General features: G+C 39.4%; 1 protein-coding gene across 4 annotated transcripts in view; it reads left to right on the top strand.

Moving 5' to 3' along the window:
- The window catches only part of LOC134223982 (poly(A) polymerase type 3-like), a 57,406-nt gene extending 41,201 nt beyond the window's left edge, over positions 1–16,205 (top strand). For all 4 annotated transcript variants that reach the window (XM_062703201.1, XM_062703204.1, XM_062703203.1 and 1 more), the window contains one exon: positions 14,286–16,205. The gene's annotated coding sequence lies outside the window, so the exon portion shown is untranslated. The remainder of the gene's footprint in view (positions 1–14,285) is intronic.
- Positions 16,206–25,475: the final 9,270 nt, after the last annotated feature.

The raw sequence follows: 25,475 nt of genomic DNA, 5'->3' as shown, positions 1-25,475 counted from the left end.
CCAAGATTTCTGTCTTTTAGCTGGGCACACCGCTGCGCGGATTTTTGCCAAGCTGCAGAAATAAAAACTAAGTGTGTAAGAGATCCACCATAGAAATATTATTTTCCGTAATGTTTCCGTAAGGAGTAAAATGAATGGTCTATCGACATCTGCTCAGATAAATGCTTAAGAATTTTCCAATATATATTTTGATGACAATTTAAACATTTGGAACTGCATAAACTTTGGATATTCCATCCAGAAAAATCGTGATTTTTTTGGTTGGTAGCTTGAACTTCTTGTTTAGGCTTTTCAAAGTCCTGAAAAAATCTTTAGGCTTTGAAATTATTCTTGGGTATCAGATTTATAAACTACTAGTGGACCCGGCAGACGTTGTCCTGCATAGTAGGCGAAAATGCGCGTTGTGAACTGCCCATACGAAATTTTCATACAAATCTTTATTTTAGTTTTTCCTGACTTACTTAACCTTACTCGTAATTTTCGCATAAGGAAATATCATATAAACCCGTCGGAAACTATATCGATCGTAACTGCTAAAGAAATGAAAAAAACCATCCATCCATTTTCGAGTTATGCGGATACGAGCACAGACCATTTCATTTTTATTATATAGACTAGTTGGACGTACCCGATCTTGCTCGGGGTTGTATTGTTTTGCGTTCTAACTGTCAATATTTGAGTTCATTGCAGTACTGCACTCTAGATATTTTTTTGTTCGATCGCTTTGGGTTTTCTCACAACTGGCCCTAATATTGTATTTTGACAATTTTCCCCGTCAAACTTGCAAACTTTTTGTAGATATGTAGCTGATCCCAACACGAATCGATTGGTGAAGAAATCAGCCCATCCGTTCATGTGTTATATTGCATCAAAGGAAATCTCAACTCATTTTTGCCTTTCTCGTATACAAAGTATACGTAAAGGCTATATGTTCGCTTCAAAAACGAACTTTTTATAGGAGTCCCGGAGACCCATAGTGTTATATACCGATCGACTCAGCTCGACGAATTGAAGTGATGTCTGTGTGTGTGTGTATGTGCATGTGCGCAAAAAAATCTAACTCATTTTTCAGGCACTTATCATTAACCGATTTGCTCGCAACAAGTTGCATTCGACGCGGAATCTTGTCCCATTGTTTCGTATTGAAAATTGGCCGAATCGGACTATGGGCTTCGGAGTTATGGCCAAAATATATTTTTTTACAACAAAAATTCTCACTCACTTTTTAAACACTTACTCTTAGCTGATTTACTCGCAACAAGTTTCATTCAACGCAGAATCATGTCCCATTGTTTCGTATTGAAAATTGGACAGATCGGACTATGGGTTTCGAAGTTATGGCCAAAATCCAATTTTTCACATGATAAACACGTACAAAATTCTCACTCATTTTTCAGGCACTTATCCAACCGTTTTGCTCGCAACAAGTTTCGTTCGACGCGAAATCCTGTCCCATTGTTTCGTATTGAAAATTGGTCGAATCGAACTATGGGATTCGAAGTAATGGCCAAAATACATTTGCTGACAAGAAAAATTCTCACTCATTTTTTAGGCACTTACTTTTAGCCGATTTGCCTGCAACAAAATGCATTCGACGTAGAATCCTGTCCGATTGTTTCCTATTTGAAATTGGCCAGATCGGACTATGAGATCGAAAGTTATGGCCAAAATACAAATTAATACGAAAAAATCGCGTAAAAAATGTCACTTATTTTTCGGGTACTTATCCTCAACCGATTTGCTCGCAACAAGTTGCATTCGACGCAGAATCCTGTCCCATTGTTTTTTATTTGAAATTGGGCGAATCGGACTATGGGATCAAAAGTTATGGCCAAAATACAAATTCATACAAGAAAATCGCGTAAAAAATGTCACTCATTTTTCGGGCACTTATGCTCAAGCGATTTGCTCGCAACAAGTTGCATTCGACGCAGAATCCTGTCCCATTGTTTCCTATTTGCAATTGGCCAGATCGGACTATGGAATCGAAAGTTATGGCCAAAATACAAATTTATACGAAAAAATCGCGTGAAAAATGTCACTCATTTTTCGGGCACTTATCCTCAACCGATTTACTTGTAACAAGTTGCATTCGACGTAGAATCCTGTCCGATTGTTTCCTATTTGCAATTGGCCAGATCGGACTATGGGATCGGAAGTTATGGCCAAAATACAAATTCATACGGAAAAATCGCGTAAAAAATGTCACTTATTTTTCGGGTACTTATCCTCAACCGATTTGCTCGCAACAAGTTGCATTCGACGCAGAATTCTGTCCCATTGTTTCCTATTTGAAATTGGCCAGATTGGACTATGGAATCGAAAGTTATGGCCAAAATACAAATTCATACGAAAAAATCGCGTAAAAAATGTCACTAACTTTTCGGCCACTCCTCAACCGATTTGCTCGCAACTATTTGCATTCAACGCAGAATCCTGTCCCATTGTCCCATTTGTGGAATTCTCACTCATTTTTTAGGCACTTACGTTTAGCCGATTTGCCTGCAACAAGTTGCATTCGACGCAGAATCTTGTTCCATTGTTTCGTATTGAAAATTAAACAGATCGGTATTAAATAGATATGGCCAAAGTTTATTTTTTTTGCCTTTTTGCCTTTCTCGTATACTAAGTATACGGTAAAGGCTATATGATCGCTCCAAAAACAAACTTTTTATAGAAGGCCCGGAGACCCATAGTGTTATATACCAATCGACTCAGTTCGACGAATTGTGTGTGTGTGTGTGTGTGTGTGTGTGTGTGTGTGTGTGTGTGTGTGTGTGTGTGTGTGTGTGTGTGTGTGTGTGTGCGCAAAACTACTCAAAAAATGTCACTCATTTTTCGGGCACACATCCTTAACCGATTTGCTCGCAACAAGTTGCATTCAACGCAGAATCCTGTCCCATTGTTTCCTATTTGAAATTGGCCAGATCGGACTATGGGATCAAAAGTTATAGCCAAAATACAAATTCATACAAGAAAATCGCGTAAAAAATGTCACTCATTTTTCGGGCACTTATCCTCAACCGATTTGCTCGCAACAAGTTGCATTCGACGCAGAATCCTGTCCCATTGTTTTCTATTTGCAATTGGCCAGATCGGACTATGGGATCGGAAGTTATGGCCAAAATACAAATTCATACGGAAAAATCGCGTAAAAAATGTCACTCATTTTTCGGGTACTTATCCTCAACCGATTTGCTCGCAACAAGTTGCATTCGACGCAGAATCCTGTCCCATTGTTTCCTATTTGAAATTGGCCAGATCGGACTATGGGATCAAAAGTTATGGCCAAAATACAAATTCATACAAGAAAATCGCGTAAAAAATGTCACTCATTTTTCGGGTACTTAACCTCAGCCGATTTGCTCGCAACAAGTTGCATTCGACGCAGAATCCTGTCCCATTGTTTCCTATTTGAAATTGGCCAGATCGGACTATGGGATCGAGAGTTATGGCCAAAATACAAATTCATACGAAAAAATCGCGTAAAAAATGTCACTCATTTTTCGGGCACTTATCCTCAACCGATTTGCTCGCAACAAGTTGCATTCAACGCAGAATCCTGTCCCATTGTTTCCTATTTGCAATTGGCCAGATCGGACTATGGGATCGAAAGTTATGGCCAAAATACAAATTTATACGAAAAAATCGCGTAAAAAATGTCACTCATTTTTCGGGCACTTATGCTCAACCGATTTGCTCGCAACAAGTTGCATTCGACGCAGAATCCTGTCCCATTGTTTCCTATTTGAAATTGGCCAGATTGGACTATGGAATCGAAAGTTATGGCCAAAATACAAATTCATACGAAAAAATCGCGTAAAAAATGTCACTAACTTTTCGGCCACTTATCCTCAACCGATTTGCTCGCAACAATTTGCATTCAACGCAGAATCCTGTCCCATTGTTTCCTATTTGAAATTGGCCAGATCGGACTATGGGATCGAAAGTTATGGCCAAAATACAAATTTATACGAAAAAATCGCGTAAAAAATGTCACTCATTTTTCGGCCATTTATCCTTAACCGATTTGCTCGCAACAAGTTGCATTCGACGCAGAATCCTGTCCCATCATTTCCTATTTGAAATTGGCCAGATCGGACTATGGGATCAAAAGTTATGGCCAAAATACAAATTCATACGAAAAAATCGCGTAAAAAATGTCACTCATTTTTCGGGCACTTATCCCCAACCGATTTGCTCACAAAAAGTTGCGTTCAACGCAGAATCCTGTCCCGTTGCTTTTTATTGGAAATTGGCCATATCGGACTATGGGATCGAAAATTGTACCATTGTTTTATGGAAAAATCGCTAAAAAATGCACTCATTTTTAGGGCACTTTTCCTCAACCGATTTGCTCGCATTAAACTGCACTCGACGCAGAATGTCTCATTGTTTCTTATTGAAAATTGGACAGATCGGACTATGGGCTTAGAAGTTATGGTAAAATTACTATTTATTGTGAAAAAGAGTTCAAAAAAGTCTAGCTCACTTTTTTAGCACTTAGACTTCATCTATCCCAAGTTCAACAAATCTGGTTGCAGTAACCATATTGTGACTGAATCCGGTCATATATAAGTTACTGTGATTGATGTGCAATATGTGTGCTTCTCAGGTCGCTCGCAATAGATTGCATTCGACGCAGAATCTTGTCCCATTGTTTCCTATACAAACTTGGCCGGATCGTACAATTGGGTCAAAAGATATGGCGAAAATACTAATTTTAAAACTACAAAATAAAATGCCATTTTTTGCTCTTATGCTCATCCGATTTGTTTGCAACAAATTGCGTTTGGAGAGATTTTTTTTATGCATATAAACAAATATGAAAAATAAGACCAATCCACATATTGGTGTTATTTTGGATTTTTCCAAACCTTTTGAACGAACGAGAAAGGCACCATCACCGCTAGGTGGATTAATCTTGGTTTTATATATAGAGATGTGAGTCGAAAAATCTATGTCTAAAAATTAATTATATAAATTTTTGTTATAAAAAGGAGCTATTTTTACATACAAGCGAAGATTTTTCGAATAAGTTCGAACCCATAATAAACGTTATTGCACATTATTCTGTATGAGTTGCCTGCTTTTCCAGTGGTGAAGGGGGTGGAAAATAAAAAATATAAAAAATAATCAAAAAATCAAAATAAAATAATCATAATAATCAAATAAAACAAACTTATCAGATTTCACTTGTCATAAGACGAACTATTCCATTTATTTCCATCACTTTGTAAACTTTGAGCAGTGTCTCATACTTGACTCGACTTGAGAGACTAAAGAAGTTTTCACTGTTGTCGAGATACGTATACTTCGTCGAAATACGTATACTTGTGAAGATTGCAAAGTAATGGAATTAAATAGTGCATGAAAAGTGAAGACATTCCATTAAATAAGCACACAATTTCCTTTTCATCGAATTTGTTGAATAATGTTTTGGCAATTCATATATTTTATATATAATATATTTTCCCTTCAAATTGAAATTTTTGACCAAAAGATATTAGGGGGAGACATAATTTTTGAAAATTATTTTTAACGACCTTATTATTCTTTAACCTTCCTAGTGCATTGGGGTCTATTTTGGCCCAGAGATGATTTAAAAACGTTGTAGCTTTGTAATCAAATGAGATAGGGCGTTGAAATTTTCTGACTTTTCCTAACTTTTGGAAATGAAAATTTTGGGGTGATAACCAGCTATCAGCGACCTCTAGGAACGCCACAACAAAAAAAGTGACACATTGTGCATTAGCGGGTCAAAAATGACCCAAATTGGATTCGCTCCCAAAAGTTCATTTTCGAACCGATTCTCAATCTTTTGGAACCAAATTGAAGGTATGGAATCCACGGATGTCGCTACGGACAGATTTTTGCACTTTGGCCATTCTGGTTCCCAGGAATCGATGTTGAAGGAACATAGATTCTTAGGTCAATTTTCGGCGTGATTTCTTGCCTCTCGAAGGGTGATTTTAGAAATGCTCATTAATTTGCGTAGCAATAATTCTATAGAATGTAGCCATTGTCCGTTTCCATGGATCAACACAATTACTGGTTATTCCACGGTCCGGTGTCCCTCCGGAAGATTCGGAACATTCGTAGAAGGAGTCAATTCATGGAACTCATCCCACATTAATAAAGTTCAAAAAAAAAAAAAAAAAAAAATTTAACTCATCCTGGAAGAGCGCGGTTTTTTCAAAGCTTTTAATTATCGAACGCTGAGTAACAAATGATTGTGGTGACCCATTGTGATAGACCTGAGTGGCCACCGGAGTTCCTTTAGAAGATCCGGAACATCCGTAAAAATGGTCAATTCATGGAACTCATCCTAGAAGTGCGCGATTTTTTTTTAAAGCTTTTCATTATCGTACTTTGAGTAACAAATGATTGAGGTGACCCAATTTGGTGGACCTGGGTTGCCACCGGAAGTCCTCCAGTAGATCCGGAACGTCCGTAAGAATGGCCAATTAATGAAACTTATCATACAAGGGTGCGGTTTTTTCAAAGCTTTTCCTCATAGTACTTTGAGTAACAAATGATTGTGAGGACCTATTTTGGTGGACCTGGGTGGCCACCGGAGGTGCTCCAGAAGATCCGGAACGTTCGTAAAAATTGCCAATTCATGAAACTTATCATAAAAGGGTGCGGTTTTTCCAAAGCTTTTCCTTATAGTACTTTGAGTAACAAATGATTGTGGGGACCTATTTTGGTGGACCCGGGCGGCCACCGGAGGTGCTCCAGAAGATCCGGAACGTCCGTAAAAATTGTCATTCCATGGAACTCATCCTAGAAGTGCGCTTTTTTTTCCAAACTTTTCATTATCGTACTTTGAGTAACAAATGATTGTGGTGACCCAATTTGGTGGACCTGGGTGGCCAAGGGAAGTCCTCCAGTAGATCCGGAACGTCCGTAAAAATGGCCAATTCATGAAACTTATCATAAAAGGGTGCGGTTTTTTCCAAAGCTTTTCCTTATAGTACTTTGATTAACAAATGATTGTGGTGACTCAATTTGGTGGACCTGGGTGGCCACCGAAAGTCCTTCAGTAGATCCGGAACGTCCGTGAAAATGGCCAACTCATGAAACTTATTATAAAAAAGTGCGGTTTTCTCCAAAGCTTTTCCTCATAGTACTTTGAGTAACAAATGATTGTGGTGACCCATTTTGGTGGATCTGGGTGGCCACCGGAGGTTCTCCAGTAGATCCGGAACGTCCGTAAAAATTGTCAATTCATGGAACTCATCCTAGAAGTGCGCTTTTTTTCCAAAGCTTTTCATTATCGTACTTTGAGTAACAAATGATTGTGGTGACCCAATTTGGTGAACCTGGGTGGCTACCGGAGGTCCTCCAGTAGATCCGGAACGTCCGTAAAAATGGCCAATTCATGAAACTCATCATAAAAGGGTGCGGTTTTTTCCAAAGCTTTTCCTCATAGTACTTTGAGTAACAAATGATTATGGGGGCCTATTTTGGTGGACCTAGGGGCCCTCCTTAGCCATGCGGTAAGACGCGCGGCTACAAAGCAAGACCATGCTGAGGATGGCTGGGTTCGATTACCGGTGCCGGTCTAGGCAATTTTCGGATTGGAAATTGTCTCGACTTTCCTGGGCATAAAAGTATCATCGTGTTAGCCTAATGATATACGAATGCAAAAATGGTAACCTGGCTTAGAAACCTCGCAGTTAATAACTGTGGAAGTGCAGAATGAACACTAAGCTGCGAGGCGGCTCTGTCCCAGTGTGGGGATGTAATGCCAATAAGAAGAAGAAGAAGAAGTGTGGCCACCGGAGGTGCTCCAGAAGATCCGGAACGTCCGTAAAAATTGTCAATTCATGGAATTCGGCTTTGGGACAGTTCGTCGAATGACGTTTAGTTCGACATTTTGTCGAAAGGACATTTGGTCGAAGGAACATTTAGTCGAATGGACATTTGAACGAAAGGACATTTAGTCGAATGGACATTTAGTCGAATGTATATTTGGTCGAATAGACATTTAGTCGAAAGGAGATTTAGACATTTCTGGTTAAATAATCCATAAGATACATGAATAAACTGGTTGGAGGAATTCAGTGGACATGAGGAATTTCAATCAGCAGCTGAAGAAACGAATAAGGAAGCCAATGAGGATTTTTCATCTGAGCTAACAGAAACTTCTGGAGACCTGGTGGATTATTGAAAAATTGAAAACCTTCAGAAGTAGCAAAATATATACTGCCGTTAACCGCAAGTCGAGCACATCTGTATATGGGGCTCCATGTACAGATGTGCTCGACTTGCGGTTAGCGGCAGTATACCCTCTATTCTATTTTCGGCACATGGTCTAAAACCAATGATATCAATGTTATTTTGCTAATACTTCATCGCAGTCGGCTTGGGAACATTTCGTTGATTGACATTTGGTCGAACGGAAATGGTTTTTTATTCTTTTCATTGATACTCTTTCTTCCACTCAATATGTATACAATAATTAGTTCAGTATAAAATGGTCTTTGAACCATAATTCGTTAGTTATTGGCCGAAAACTTAATTTCGACCAAATGGTCATATGACCTAATCTGCCATCACACGCATATTCGTCCAATATTTGCTGGAATTTCCGATGTACATGGGACAGTTATGCGTGTAACGGTAGTAATGTCTATTCGGCGTCATGTGTAATGACGAAACATCATTCGACTACATTTCTTTTGACCAGGTGGTATAGATTCAATGTAGTCGGTTAGAGGGGTTCGCGGAAGTCAATATCCAGTCAAGAATAATATCGCAATATTCACCGTTTTCGTATTATTTTTTTTTTATCAGCCCATCATTCTTTGGACAATATTGGAAAAATAATTATATTACTTTTAGGAATACCGCAATAAATCATTTATTTTTTAATTGTTATTGGCTTAAGTTCTTTTTTTCAAATATCCATTCGACGGAACGAAATTAGACTGAATGTACCAAGATTATCAATTCGAAAATCCACTTTCGACCACACGTCATATAACCAAATGTACGAAGATTCTTTCAAAAAACTGATTTCGACTAAATGTCAATTCGACGTAGTGTCCTTTCGACCAAACGTCATTCGATCAAATGTCCTACGTCTCTAGTGGATTAAAAAATCATTTTCGACTAAATGTCCCTTCGATCAAACGTCCATTCGACGTAATGTCCTTTCGACCAAATGTCATTCGACTAAATGTCATTCGACGAAATGACTTTCGACGAAATGGTATAGATTCATGGAATTCATCCTAGAAGTGCGAGTTTTTTTTTGAAAGCTTATCATTATTGTATTATGAGTAATTAATGATAGTGGTGACCCAATTTGGTGGACCTGGGTGGCCATCGGAGGTCCTCCAGTAGATCCGGAACGTCCGTAAAAATGGCCAATTCATGAAACTTATCATAAAAGGGTGCGGTTTTTTCCAAAGCTTTTCATTATCGAACACTGAGTAACAAATGATTATGGTGACCCAGTGTGATGGACCTGAGTGGCCACCGGAGTTCCTCCAGAAGATCTGGAACATCCGTAGAAATGGTCAATTCATAAAACTCACCATGGAATAGCTGAATCACCGAACGCTGATTAATAAATGATTATGATGACCCTTTTTCAAGGACCTGGGTGGCTACCGAGGTCTTCCGGAAGATTTGGAACGTCCGTTAAAGTGGTCAATTCGTGGTGAATGGTGAATATCGATCATGAAAGCAAATTATGCCATACTTGAAAATATTTTCTGGGTTAATGTGATCGTCCTTTCAAAAAGAAAAAAAAATGTCCTCTTAATTTTTATGAATTGACTATAATTACAGATTTTTTGATCTTGCGGAGTTTCATTCGTGACTACACACGATCCTGAGAATGGATTACAACGATCATCCATTACTCAGGATATGAAAATAGGAAAACTATGACAAGTTTCATGAATTGACCGATTTTACGGATGATCTGAATGTACCTGAAGACAAACAGTGGGCAATCCATGCGAATTGGTTACGATCATTGGTTTCTAAAATTAGGAAAATAAAAAGGTTTAGAAGAATAATGTGCTTCATCTTCTTCTTCTATGGAAAACACGCCATTTCTAAGGTGGGTTTTATGAATTGATGATCTCTTTTACGTGTGATACGGACATTCCTAAGGGCCTTTAGTTGCTACTCACATCCGTGAGAAAAGGTCACGGCAATAATTTCATGTTCAGAGTACGACAAGGAAATTAAAAAAATAAAAATAGCCTATTCTAGTATGTATTACATAAATTGACCACTTTAACCGATGTTCCGTATCTTCCGTAAGACCTCCGGTAGTCACTTTGGTAAATAAGAACAGGTCACGACATTCCTTCGTATCTTGCTCAGAGCTCGATAATGGAAAGATTTTTTTAAAAGTTCGATAATGAACAGCTTTAGAAAAAACCGTGCTCTTTTATGATAAGTTTCATGAATTGACCATTTTTACGGGCGTTCTGGATCTTCTGGAGCACTTCCGGTGGCCACCCAGATCCACCAAAATAGGTCACCACAATCATTTGCTACTCAAAGTACTATGAGGAAAAGCTTTGGAAAAAAAAACCGCGCTCTTCTATGATGTATTTCATGAATTGACCACTTTTACGGACGTTCCGGATCTTCTGAAGGACCTTCGGCCATACAGGTCCATCCAAATGGGTCACCACAATCATTTGTTACTTGTAGTTCGACAATGAAAAGCTTTGGAAAAAACCGCGCTATTATATGATAAGTTTCATTAATTGACCATTTTTACGGATGTTCCGGATCTTCCGGAAAACTCCGGTGGCCACCCAGTTCCACCAAAATGAGTAACCACAATCATTTGTTACTCAAATTACGATAATCAAAAGTTTTGTGAAAACTGCATTCTTCTAGGATGAGTTCCATGAATTGACCACTTCACCGAATGTTCCGCATCCTCTAGAGGACCTCCGGTGGCCACGCAGGTCTATCAAAATGTGTCACCACAATCATTTGTTACTCAGCGTTCGATAATTAAAAGCTTTGAAAAAAAAACCGCGCTCTTCTAGGATGAGTTCAATGAATTGACCACTTCTACGGATGTTCCGGATCTTCCGGAGGGACACCGGACCGTGAAATAACCAGGAATTGTGTTGATCCATGGAAATGGACAATGGCTACATTCTAATAGAATTATTGCTACGCAAATTAATGAGCATTTCCAAAATCACCTTTCGAGAGGCAAGAAATCACGCCAAAAATTGAACTAAGAATCTATGTTCCTTCAACATCGATTCCTGGGAACCAGAATGGCTAAATTTCAAAAATCTGTCCGTAACGACATTCGTGGAATCCATACCTTCAATTTGATTCCAAAAGATTGAGAATCGGTTCGAAAATGAACTTTTGGGAGCGAATTCAATTTGGGGTCATTTTTGACCCGCTAATGCACAATGTGTAACTTTTTTTTAATGCACTAGGAAGGTTAAATAAAGTCCATTTTGTCACTGCGAATGAAATCGAAATTCACTACTTGGTCACTTTTTCTGCAGCTAAAAGTCACTATTTGGTCCCTTTTTTCGCCAGTGTTGGTCACTAAAGTCACTATTTTGAGCAGCATTGATCGCTACCAGCCCTGGATTTGTAGAGCTGAATTGCTGAAAACGTGGTTGATTTCCATATTTTTTCCAATCACATATGATATTTTGTAAAATTTGGAAATGTCTACGTAGACTTCAAGGGGTGGGGGAGGGGTTTCGCAAAAGTCTACGAAAGTCTACTAGGTGGGAGGGGGGTTTGAAAATGTGAAATTTCGGTCTACGTGGTTTGTGGACAGCCCCTTTGCTAGACGCTCATAAACTCGGCTGAGTATGTAGTTATCAAGCTGTAGTTGAAGAACTTGTCCTCAATTCTCAACACGCAGACGCGATCACTGTAGCAGACGTGGTACTTGAATGAGATATCCTCAATTTGGTCCACTGCGCGGAATTCCCGTTCTTCTGTTTCTTTCGGATCTTCTGAGACGTTGCAACCTTGAGCAAAAGGGCAGCTCGTGCAGGTACCAATAGGGTCCTAACGTTCCAAGTAGAGATGGGCGCTCAGATCCGGAACCGTTAAAAAGATCCGGATCTCTGAAGTGAGTGAATGATTCGTGGATCATTATTTAAAAGATCCGGTTCACCCGATCAGCAAGTTATTAGACCATTTGTAGGGAAATAATAAAATAAAAAAATATTGTTTGTAATCCATACGCTTGCAAACAAGAAAGGATGAAGTTATTGTCAGTACGCTTCAGAAGTGTGAGCCTGAATGACGAACGTTTCACTATTTTGCATTCTTCTTGCGTTTTGTTCTAAGGATCCGATCCGGTTAAAAGATCCGGATCATTAGAATGAATGACCCAGATCTGATCCGTTCATCAAAGTGATCCGTTTTGCCCATCTCTAGTTCCAAGTACCGTCAGTACTAAGTAATTTTCCAATCAGTTTTCGTTAAAGATTGTCCTTTTCCGATTGTTAAATGCTGACATTTGACATTTGACATTTTCCAGGGTTGATTGTTAATTCAAGTACGTACTCCTTTGGGTAAAGCCTGGGTTTGAATTCATAGGATAATGAAACAATCTCTAACTTATCATGTCTGTATACACTCTCGGTAGGTACCATACCGTGAGAGACGTTTTCGGAAACTGTTACGATAATGGACTGATTCGGGGGGATTGCGACGGGCACCGGTTCTGATGATGCATTTCAACTGTTTTATACTGCCGCTAACCGCAAGTCGAGCACATCTGTATATGGGCCTCCATATACAGATGTGCTCGACTTGCGGTTAGCGGCGGAATACAACTGTGCCAAAAAATATAATCTCCAACATAAAATGAGCGAGAACGTCTTATCACACCCCCTCGGTGGGGGGCGTCTTTCCGAATAAGCTTTTTTGCCTTTCTCGTACAACAAAGTTGTACCGAAAGGCTATCATTTCACTCCGAAAACGATCTTTTTATAGAAGCTTCGGAGACCCATAGTGTAATATACCATTCGACTCCGCTCGACGAGCTGAACAAATGTCTGTCTGTCCGTGTGTATGTATGTGTGCATGTGTGTGTGTGTATGTGTGAAATAAAAAAGCATCACCCAGCCCCCATTTTGTTTTTTTCGCTGCCGTCAGGGCCAATTGGGCTACTTTGATTAAAAAACAAGGATATTTGACAGATCATATACCGCCTTGGGCAATACATGTTGATCACAAAATTTAAGGCCCTAGTTGAATTTTCTAAGTTCAGTGTCTAGCACGCTAAAGACATCGTATACTGCCCCTACTTGCATAAGCGTCCCATGACAGTTTTCTTCAACTTGAGTAATATACCGTTCCAACTTTTTAAACTAGTTTTACATGGAGAAATAGAAAAAAAATCCAATCTTTCTGAAAATTTGTCATAATATTCTTCATCTGTATGCATTACTATCAAACTATTTATTGGACTTTTAGATTTATTTTTTGTGCCAATGTGTATCAAAATCTGGAATGTGGCTGTTATGCGAATAAATAGCAAAATGGAACAACACAAGTGGGTTTTGATTTTCAAATTTCCAAAACAAAGCCTACCGTTTTGACTCAAATCCCGAACATGAATCATATTCCAAACACTGGCGTTATAGCGCCCTAAAACTAAAACTTTCATCGGTTTTCCGTACTGAGGATCAAGATTACAAACGAATAAAGCCCAAATTGTAATTTAAGAGCGAGTGCTCGGAATTTGAGTCAAAACGGTATTATTTTATTTAAGGTGTCTCGAGGAGGCATGTGTGTTATTTTTCCTATCTTTTGGTTGTGTCTGGCATTGTCACCTCGTAATTTTGGAGCGACGTATTTCGGTTTTCAGTTGTTTGATGTAACTGTAAATGTATCAGCATGTAGATTGCGAGTAAGCACGCGCCGGTGACGCCGATCTCAAACCCATATTTGTTGTAGAAAAGAAGTTAAGAATTCAATGATGAAAATGATGATGATTTGATGATTGCTCGAACTTTCCGTATAGCTCTAAAGGCACGTATGTAGATTTTTTTAAACGTTTTCAGTATAATTAATGAGATAAAGTGTATTGAAAAACTTTGAAAAACTTAAACGCACAAGAGGGAAAATACTTATCTAATCTTCCGGTCAATTGCATCTTATAGTACATTGAGTATAACAAAAATATATTTTACAAGATATGAAAAATTTAGATGTACATGTTCATGTTAGAATTAGAGTCACTGATCTATCTTACCCCGTGTCTCATTTTGCCCCACCTTACCCTATGTATTTTCTCATTTTAGCTTCGTAAGATGATCTCAACTATTGCAGCGACAGGATGGCCTGCTTCTAAGGATCGACGGGCCGCACACTATTCAAATTAGAACATTTTTAGGCAAAGCTTGCCATCGGATGAACGTTTTGAATAGAGATTTAAAAAAGTGAAAAGAATACGTTCGTTTTAAGGTAAGAGTTCTATACATACATAACCATTATCAACAATGAAGAAAAAACGAGAAAAAAATGGCGTGGGTGGCTAAAAAACAACATTTATGATAACACACAGACACTGATCAAATTATAAGCTATATGACAACACACTATTAATTTACGAAAAAGTTGAAAACCCTGAAAATACATTCTGTAAATAGTAGTTCATAAAATATCAAACGTATAAAAACCACATTTACATAAAACTTCTAAGAGCAGTCAGGAATAAGGCGTTAGATAAAAGCAAGAAAAAAAATCAAGACTTATATAAATTTTATTATTATTTATACACACTCACAGCCAAGAAAAGTAAATCAACAGACATATAACATGCGTTGATTCGCCTGCACCGATTCAATCATTAGTTATTCATTTGGTTTTGCTCAACCACGGCTGAATTCTCATTTTTATATAAACACGAGAAGAGAGGCAAGTTTTCATTTCGTTTAGTTTCGTTCATTTTACTTATCGTACCAACCGTATGAAAGCTGTTGTATTCATGCGTAGACACTCCACTGGTTCATACGATCTTCAGTGCTAGCAGTAATAGCCCTAGAAACGTGAAACCAGTTCTGGGACAAAGTTGGAACATTTTAAAAGTGCAATCAGCATTACATAAATTCATCCAGGCGAAATGAGTAGCGATCAGAATTTTGAGTTGATTCTCCGATATGACAGCATAATATAGGAAAAGAGGGTTCGATGTTTAGATCACTGTTAGTGTGGTAGTTTACGCCCCCATTCTTAGAATGCAATGAATAACTTGTTCCCCTTGAAAAGTTAGTAAAAGGATTTTTTGTTCAGAAAAAGGGAAACATACATATTTTATCTAAAGAATTTTCTCAGTGTAAATAAAATAGCATTCACGTGAGTGAGGCAGTAGAGAAGTTGAATAATTGAGGTGAAAATGAGAAAACCGAAGAAAAAAAACCGACGGAGGATAGAATCCGTGAAGGATAATGGAACTTTTTTTTTTATGAAACTGAACTTATATAATTTACTTAAAAAACAGAAAATAAACATCCAGGAAAAAGCAAGCAGATTTATACATTTTTAAAACATAATGCTGGGATTTTATTTTTATAAAATAACATCCATTCAAGAATTTCGAGGGAGTAATTTGATGGAAAACAGAAATTTAACAATCTTTTTGACAGTTATGGGATATTAGTTTTGACATTTTTCGGACATTCAGTCATCAAAAGAAGAATATTTGATGAAATAAGATAGCGAAAAAGCATTACATTTATGATTATAGAGAGAAACTTATGATCGAACATAGCGTACAGTGTAAAGTGTATCAACTTAGTAGAAAGACGTCTCCAAACAAGAACCATGTGTTTAAACAAGACATACACGATGTTTCCGGTGAAGGCTTCGAGTAGGAGGAGCTTGATGATGAAATAAAGAGGAAGTTAAAAGTGATGAAAAAAGAAAATGATAAGCAAAAAAAAATAAAGGAATAGCCCCTCTCTAATCGTCGGGCTGGAAACCGGAAACTCTCGTTCCTATTTCAATCAAGGGTAGAATTCACCAAGTTTCGGTCGGAAAAGAAAGGAAAGAATATTAGCTGTGAGTGAGCGCAACGGAGGATCTTGGGTGATGGCGAGGTTTTACTTACGTACCAAAACAAACTTGTGTAAGATTCGATGTAACTCAAAAACACATTTTTGGAGAGAGTTTCAATAAAGGTATATTTATCCCCGTTTCGACGAAGAAAGAAAAAGAAACAAGAGGAGTTTTATTTCGCTTTTGTTAGTTATTCCCTTTTTTAGTTTTGCCCCTTCATGTTGAAAGAAAGCCTAAGAATCAGTTGCCGGACCTCATAGGGGCGGTTTCTTCATCAGAGCTTCCACCTGGAAAAATCTCGAGAAAAAGTAGAATCATGGAAATTTGACATGGCATTATATAGACATGGCATTACATGTCGATTATTTGAAACTCTGAACTTGAAAAGGTTGACGAATTACATAACAAGTAAGGGGCATTAGGGTACAATGAGGTCTTGCAGCTTCGTGCAGTGAACTTAACCACCTTTGCACTATTCCCCAGAAAGTTCTACGATTCGTGTCAAAATTTCAACGCAATCCGCCCACACCGAACCAAGATATTGAAATTATTCGCCTTATGGACGTTATATAGGCAGTTTAGTTTTCATTTCCTATATCATCACATGTCAAATTTCCCTGATTCTACTTTTTCTCGAATGTATTTTCAGCGCGCGCAATCCTGTGGCTATGGTGTGCTTTTTTTAAAAAATAGTTTGACATGACATTTAGAAATTCAAATATTCTTCTATTAGTTGCACTCAGGGTTGTAAATATTCGGCAGCACTGGATGAAGGTGATTTTTTTTATATCATTTTTTTTATTTTCTTCCTTCTTTGAAATCAACCTCACATTCCCGGAGAGGCAGAAAAGTAAACAACAGAACTCACATCACCCACTGCGCCGCGAAGTTGAAATTTACCACAGCAAAATGTACACATTCACCACGTGTTTAAATGGGCCACTCACAGTCATACGGTAAGGCGCGAACTGAGCAGCCTGTCAGAGCGACTTGTGATTGGCTGAATGCGAAATCGAATGGTCGGTGTTGGAAATGATTTTTCGGCTGCACCCAGTCGCACTCACCACGGCGGCGATGAAGGCGACCGCAGATTATACCAGGGCTGTCAGATGATTTTTTCGTAAATCTGTATTGGGAATCGTAAAAAATCTGTATTGTCTGTATTTGGGGGAAAATAGTTTAATTTTTATAAATTATGCAAAATATCGATTCTGATTATTGTAATGTGATGTACTTAGATAACATTTTCATTAAGTATTTTCTAAACCAGATGAATAAAATTAGAAATCACAGAAATCCGTTGGAATCTTTTAAGAGGGCTCCTTGCAATTATGTAGAAGCATCACATCACTTAAATTCTCTCGGTTGTTAAATATAATTCATTTTAATAGCTCAATCTTTTCTGAAATTCATGTCGTCTTTTAAATTCTACATCTCAATTATTATTCGACCTCAGTAAAAAAAATATCATCATTCTAGAAGTGATGTTTTTCGGATATTTTGTCCAGCTTCTTCAACATTCCACCGAAATTAAATGTTAATTGTTATAATTTGGAAACAATGATCTTTTGTCAATGCCCAAATACCGATTACTAAACCCGATTACGTAACCATTGCTATATTTTGCCATTTTTGCATGCCCAATCAACTGATGCTTATAAGACAAGTAGGAATACATTTCTTATGTAGTCCATAAATATGTTTTAAACCTTTCTATTTACTTCTATTGTTAACCAATTGCGAAAAATAATGAAAGAAAAACATATCATTTTCCAGTGTGCCTGTGAATTATCTTAATTTGTTTAATAATTCTATGATTACTTATCAAAAAAAAAAAATACTGATGGATACTAAGCAGTCAATTCGATATACATGAGCTGATATGGTGACGGAATGTACACAAGAAACATTTAACTATCTTAAAAACTTACATATCCGAAACTTCTTTAAAATATATTTGTAGTTCGTTTTTTGAGACTCAATCATTTAATTAGAAATAACTCTATATGATACTCAACTGAGTTTGCCAAGTACGCATGAAGCAGTCACACCTCAATTTATGGTTTTTATGTGTGGCAGGGAAATGGTACTGGGTTTGGATTGGTCGAGGCTCTGCCAAATCGCACCAAGCGCCAACAAAAAATACTTGTTTTTCTACTCAAGCTTCCGTTTAGCAGATTTATTTGATCGGATATCCCTCAACCCCGTAACTTAGGATATCTTGCAGCAAATGAAACGAAATGATTTCCCTTTTCCTTGTTCGAACAAAATATCACACAACAACAAAAAAAATAAAAGCTGCTTGGTGTGGTTTGGTAGAACCCCGACCAATTATGGAAAGGCAACATCTAATAGATTTGAATGCATCGCAGTAGACTTTATATGAATCACAACGGAGAGCCACCATATTGATCAAAGCAATCGTGACAATTCACCGTCAGTCAAATACATGTGGTGAACCATCGAAGACAGCAGTGATAGTTTTCCAGCAAACCTTATGTGATTTTTATAGGGACGATAACATTCAAAATACCAAAAAAAAAACTGTACAAATCTGTATTGTTTCAAAAAAATCTGTATAAAATCTGTAATCTGTATCAAGTCTGTATTGACGTTAAAAAATCTGTATAATACAGATAAATCTGTATATATGGCAGCCCTGGATTATACTGAGATCCATGTTTTTCACTGCATTGACTGTGAAATATTTCTACCCTGGTTGCACTTATTTAGTTAAGGTGGTTATAGAACAAAGCCACAAATCGGCCATCTTGGAAACCACGTGCTTTTTATGGTGATTTTTCAAGAGCACGAACTGGAAGAACTATACAACCCCAATGGGGATGAAACATCTCTAGATCGTTTGCTTACTTATGCTAAACAATCGACTTTAATTTTAGCATTGTACGAACATTATTATGCTAGATTTGAACTTTTGATAATAGGAGTAGAAAACCGTGTGGTGAATTTAAAATTCACCACATGACTTGATTGTATAATCACCTTAAGTGTAAAATCGTTTAGATGGAGTAAAATCAAAGAGCAGAATTTTTGGCGTAGAATGTAGGACAACATTAGATGAAGGAACCGCACCTATAGACAATTAATTTTGAGCTGCATTAACCACTCCAAGTCGAATCCAATAGTCAGAGGAAGGCATCATCACCACTGGGGAATAAATTATGGCTTTAAAGTGAAAATTTTAAATGGTCGTATCCAACAATTTTCATATTTTGAGTTACGCCAGTTTTGTTCGAAATCAGTGGCATAGGAAATCAAAGATTTGGTGCTTCATCTAACATGATTTTGATGTACAGAACAGTCCCTAGACTCGGATGCGGAAAAACTACACACACGCCGCATACTTGATACTTGATACTTGATGGGCTACAGCTCTTCGATGAACCTACGCCGAATGGAGTATCCTTCTCCACTGGACTCGATCCTGGGCCAATCGCTTCCAGTCGCCCTGAACATTGAGCGCCCTCAGGTCCTCTTTAACTGCAAAAACCCATCGTGTACGCGGCCTTCCACGAAGCCTGCGGCATCTTCCGGTTTCTCTATTGAATATTATTTTCGCTTGACGTTCTTCCGGCATACGAACAACGTGACCAGCCCACCGTAGTCTGCCGTGTTGTATAAGCTTAATAATATCCAGCCCTTTACACACTTGGTACAATTCGTGATTCATGCGACGCCGCCAGATACCGTTCTCCTGTTTACCGCCGAGTATTGTCCGCAGCACCTTACGCTCAAACACTCCAAGAGCTCTCCGGTCAGCCTCCTTTAACGTCCATGTCTCATGGCCGTATAAAGCCACCGGAAGAATCAGAGAAGTATACAGCACGAGTTTTGTTTTCGTTTGCAGACTACGGGACTTAAGCTGGTTACGAAGTCCGTAATAAGGCGTATCTGCAGCTGCAGTACGCCTTTTCGCCTCGCGGGTAACATCATTATCGCACGTCACTAATGTTCCAAGATACACAAATTCTTCTACCACTTCAAATTTTTCACAATCCAGCACCATTTCGCTACCACCACCACTAATGAACCCACGTTGATTGCCAGCGACCATGTACTTCGTTTTGCTGGTATTGATCGTGAGTCCAATCCTCGCTGTCTCCCTCTTAAAAGGCACAAAAGCCTCTTCCACGGTACGGCGATCAATTCCGATAATATCAATATCGTCCGCAAATCCCAGGAGCATATGCGATCTTGTGATAATGGTACCGCTTCTTTGCACACCAGTTCTCCTAATCGCTCCCTCGAGCGCTATATTGAACAGTAGATTCGAGAGTGCATCACCCTGCTTTAATCCATCTAAGGTAACAAATGACGTCGATATTTCATCCGCAACCCTTACACTTGATTTCGATCCATCCAACGTTATACGTATCAGCCGTATCAGTTTCGCCGGAAAACCATGTTCAAGCATAATTTGCCATAATTCATTCCATTTCACTGAATCGTTCGCCGCCTTGAAATCAATAAACAGATGATGTGTCTGCAAGTTGTTCTCACGGAATTTATCAAGGATTTGTCTCAGGGTAAACATTTGATCCGTCGTTGATCGGCCCTCATGAAAACCTGCTTGGTATTCGCCGACGAAGGACTCTTCAAGCGGTCTCAATCTGTTGAACAGAATACGGGACATAATTTTGTACGCCGAATTAAGGAGGATTATTCCTCCAGTCTGTGCCCTTTCTTAAAGAGAGGGCAAATGAGGCCGTCCAACCAGCTAGCAGGCATTTCCTCGTCGTCCCATATTTTCGACATAATATGGTGTAGAACTTCATTAAACTGCTCACTGTCGTGTTTGAGAAGTTCAGCCGGGAGCTGGTCCTTCCCCGCAGCCTTATTGTTTTTCAGCTCTTCAACAGCTTTTTTAACCTCATCTAGTGTAGGTTTTTTTTTTTGTTGGGGCGAACCACTGCGTCCATTGAGTTGAACTTTTGTGGTATACCCCTGATTGCTCTTAACTATGTTTTCGCATCTTGTAGGTTGATCACCATTTGTCAAGTAAACAATTTAAGACGCGTCTTTTCCCAGTCATGTACATTTAAAGCTACTCAATGCTTTGAGTGCCGCTTGACTATCTTTGAAGATACAAATATTTGCATATCTATATTTCTTCTCTACACAGATATTAGCACATTTCATTATAGCAAAAATCTCCGCTTGGAACACAGTTGGATAGTTTCCCATTGCCACTGAGATCGATATCCCAGGGCCGAAGATTCCTGCTCCCGTTTTTGTTCCTATTTTTGAGCCATCTGTGTAGAATTTTATGGAACTGTCCCGAACAGTGGGACCTCCGACTTCCCAGTCCATACGTGATGGCTCACGTATGTAATAAGGAATGTCATAGTTCTCCACAGGTTTCATCCAGTCTCCACTCATATTCATCACTGGCCCATATTGAAAATTTTGTGAGATACTCAAGTGGCCCACTAAATCGCCTGACTTGAATAACTTCAATCGTTTAAGTTTTTGCATATTCTTTTCCGCTTCTAACTGCACGAATTCATACAATGGTAGCAGATTACTTACTTACTAGTGTAGGTTACTCCACAGTTTGTCCATCTTCGCTAATATTTATTCTGTTCACCGATGCACCGTCACTTCCTCCATTCAACAAAGTCTCGAAGTGTTGCTTCCACCTGGCAGCCACCTCAGTTTTATCTGTCAGCAAATTCCCTTGTTGGTCGTTGCACATGACGGGAGCTGGCGGTGTCTTTCTCCGCACGCCATTGACAGACTCATAAAACCTCCACATATCGTTCTGCTCCATTTTTTTCTGCGCCTCACTAATAACTTGTTCTTCGTACTCTTTTTTCTTCCTGCGGTGGGTTCGTTTTTCGGCTGCTCTTGCTTCCTTGTACCGATCTCTATTCGTTCGGGTACCCGACACCAACATCCGGCTTCTGGCAACGTTTTTCTCGTCTGTCACTCTCTGACACTCCACATCGAACCAACCCGTCCTGGGTCGCCTCTGTGCAGTGCCTACCACTTCTCGTGCTGTTGTGCTCACCGCTCCATGGATCGACTCCCATAGATCGTTGATGTTGTCGCTAACGTTGATTGCACTTATCCGTTCGTCGAGCTTCTGGTGGTACTCAGCCGATACTTCTTCCGCCGACAATCGCTGGATATTGTAACGCATCGTTCGCTGTGATCTTTCGTTCGATACAGTTGACAACCGTGATCGAATTTTACTGACAACGAGGTAGTGATCAGAGTCAATGTTCGGACCTCTGAATGTCCGTACATCGATAACATCCGAGAAATGGCGCCCATCCACCAGAACATGGTCTATCTGGTTGCAAGTTTCACCATTTGGGTGTCTCCAAGTGTGCTTTCGGATAATCTTTCGTGCAAAGTAGGTGCTACTGATGGCTATCCCTCTGGCAGCAGCAAAATTTACTAGCCGTAGGCCGTTGTCATTGGTAGCGGAGTGAAGGCTCTCCCTACCGATTATGGGACGGAAAAAGTCCTCTCTACCGACCTGAGCGTTAGCGTCTCCGATAACAATTTTCACGTCATGCTTTGGGCACTCTCCATAGGCTTTATCAAGACATTCATAAAACGTGTCCTTCACGTCGTCGGATTTATCGTTTGTCGGTGCGTAAACGTTGATTAGGCTGTAATTGAAGAATTTGCCCCGTATCCTCAACACACAGATTCGTTCGCTAATGGGTTTCCACCGCATCACTCGCTTCATTTGCTTGCCCATCACTACGAAACCAACTCCATGCTCTGCTTTTTCACCGCCGCTGTGATAGATGTTATACTTGAATGCAGTGTTGGTCGTGGGGTCCACGGCTCGGAATTCACGTTCTCCGGATCTGGGCCATCGGACTTCTTGAATAGCAGCCACGTTCACTCCAACCTTCTGCAGTTCGCGAGCCAGAAGGCTCACTCGTCCAGGTTGTACCGAGTTTCCAATCATAGTCCTTATTTCGTTGCCGGGTCGGTTGCCAAAAATAACGTTCTCTTTTTCTTCTATCTCCATTTTTCGTGGTATTTGAGAGGCTTCAGTAAGCTACCTTACCGGGGTTGCGTTACCTACATCGCGATGATGGGGCTGCCACCTTAGGTATAGCTGACGCGATACAGCATTTCGTCAATCAGCCGCTGGGTACCAGGCAGACGCTGTTTGAGCCGCACCTCCTGGTGAACAGACGCTCGAGGCGTACCTTCTCACTCTAGCTGATGTCAGAAGGACAACAGTGCCCAGGCTGCACTACCAGCTAAGTACACAACACTTAGCTGGCGGTCTTTTGTCATCGGACGACCCGTGGAAGCGTGAGATAGGGACTTGTGGGGACCAGAGCTCTGTTGAGCGCTCCTTTCTTGATGTCAACCCACCGCGCCACCCACACACGCCGCATACAGTTTACCAAAATGAACCTCGCTACCCTAGCAGCACAGCTCAGACCGATTTTGTTGCAGTAACTCATATATGACTGATTGTATATAACCAATAGAAACTTGTTCACAACATGTGTGCTACCTGGATACCTCCCCACCCCATATATCCAACATTCCAGTGACTACTCGTGAAAGTGCAGATGATTCTATGCAGAGTGTCGAGTATCACGTCAACATGTTCCTACCCATTCCGTAATTGACTTACATTCGGACACGGCCGGCGCCGGTATTGCTTTGCTATTTTGGGTCACCAGTTCTTGCACATTGAAGGTGGCATAAGTCCCAAATATCATATGTTGATTCTCTTTGTAATTACAGCTGGCCTGGCAATAGCGGAGTAGCAACCGTGGGCAAAAGAGTGATTCAAATTTTTTACTTTTTCGCTTCCCTATGTTTAATTGATGACATTTGCTAATCCTCCTAAATTTTTAGCTAGTTGCTTGTATAAAAATTAATATGAAAACATAATCTTTTGGAGAAAACCATTCCGCAACGCGTTCAGCTCTAAGCATACATACCTTGTCATGATATCGAAATCAAATCAAATCAAAATGGGACTGATATGCGAGTACAGGCAGTATCTTCTTCTTCTTCTATAGCTCTACATTCTAACTGGAATTGGCTTCAACTTAGTATTCTGTTGGCATTTCCTTAGTTATTAATTGAAAGCTTTTCTATGTCCGCCATTGCACTCGCCAACTCGCCATCTCCGGATTGGCAATCCTACGCCTGTGCTCGCAAGGCAGCAAGTTGATACTAAAAAGTAAGCTCTAGCAAAGGGTTTGCTGATGTGGCGCATTCCATCCAAAATTTTGGGAGAACCCTTATATTGGACATTTTTACTTGGAGTTGTGGAGTTGCTATAAAATCAGCATGATCTTAACGAGACGAGCCAGCCTTGGGCTGAAAGCCTCGCTAATAAAGATACAAAAAAAAGCATGATCTTCAATAGTTGATTTTGTTTCACTTGCAGCTTCTTTCGGTGTACAGCAGCGCAATCGTACCAGGCAGGGAATCCGTACGTTAATTATGGCTAGAGATGTCGTAAAATCCCGATTAATCTATTAGTAACTTATCGATTACTCTCGATTCTTGTCGATTTTTTTTCGTGGGGTTGACCAGCTGTAGTCTTAATAGACTGTTATCAAGGCCGGGCTCTCCATGTGATACACAATACTAGAAGACGACGACAAGACGACGGTGGTATTGGGATCATGCCGATGTATTTCCCTTCCCAAAGTCAGTCAGCTTTTTTCTACAGTCAGTCAGTTATAAACTGATCAAATAATGGGAGCTCAGCACGTACATAGATATTTTCCATAAGTATAAAGTTGAATTCATTGTATCTTGTAGCTGACATTCATTACCTAATAGCAGTCGATGTTGACAACGGGTAGTACTGATGCCATGTCCAAGTAACATTTTTGAAAGAAGATGTTTGTTTCACAATGAATTAATACAAGACCTAATGCAATAAATCAATACATTAATCTAAGAGCATCCCTTATTATGATGCAGTTGAGAACGGATGTTTGTAAATATGTCGTTCAGTTAATAGTATCCTATAAGTTACAATCATGTCATTAGTCCCTATAATGTTCACGAAATTTCTGTCCAGTTATCTATTTCTATTGTTATAGTCAAGTTCTACTCCACCCCTCAATTTTCAAAAAAGTACACTCAGCGAACTGAACTATTGAAATTCATAACTGGCGCCTTATGAATCTTCAACCGATTATTCCACCAACAGTGATTCTTATACGCAGTTACCTTCCCGAGTAATCAAGCGTCGATGGGCGTGTGGTCTACATACCGGTCTCCCGACCCCGACGTCCATGGTTTGAACCCAGTCTGTCGAACTTGGCTTTCATCGTGTCGTGTTATTTTCGTGTTATCATGGTGCGGAATTATAAATCGCTATAAAAGTTCCAGTACATGACATATATACCATAGAAGTCGCTGAAAGTGCAACAAAAAAGGAAGTGTTTTGTATAGATTTGGCA

This window comes from Armigeres subalbatus, chromosome 3, assembly GCF_024139115.2.
Source record: "Armigeres subalbatus isolate Guangzhou_Male chromosome 3, GZ_Asu_2, whole genome shotgun sequence".
NCBI classification, from domain to species: domain Eukaryota; kingdom Metazoa; phylum Arthropoda; class Insecta; order Diptera; family Culicidae; genus Armigeres; species Armigeres subalbatus.
Note: the sequence above shows the minus strand (reverse complement) of the source record. Positions and strands in the feature narration are given on the sequence as shown.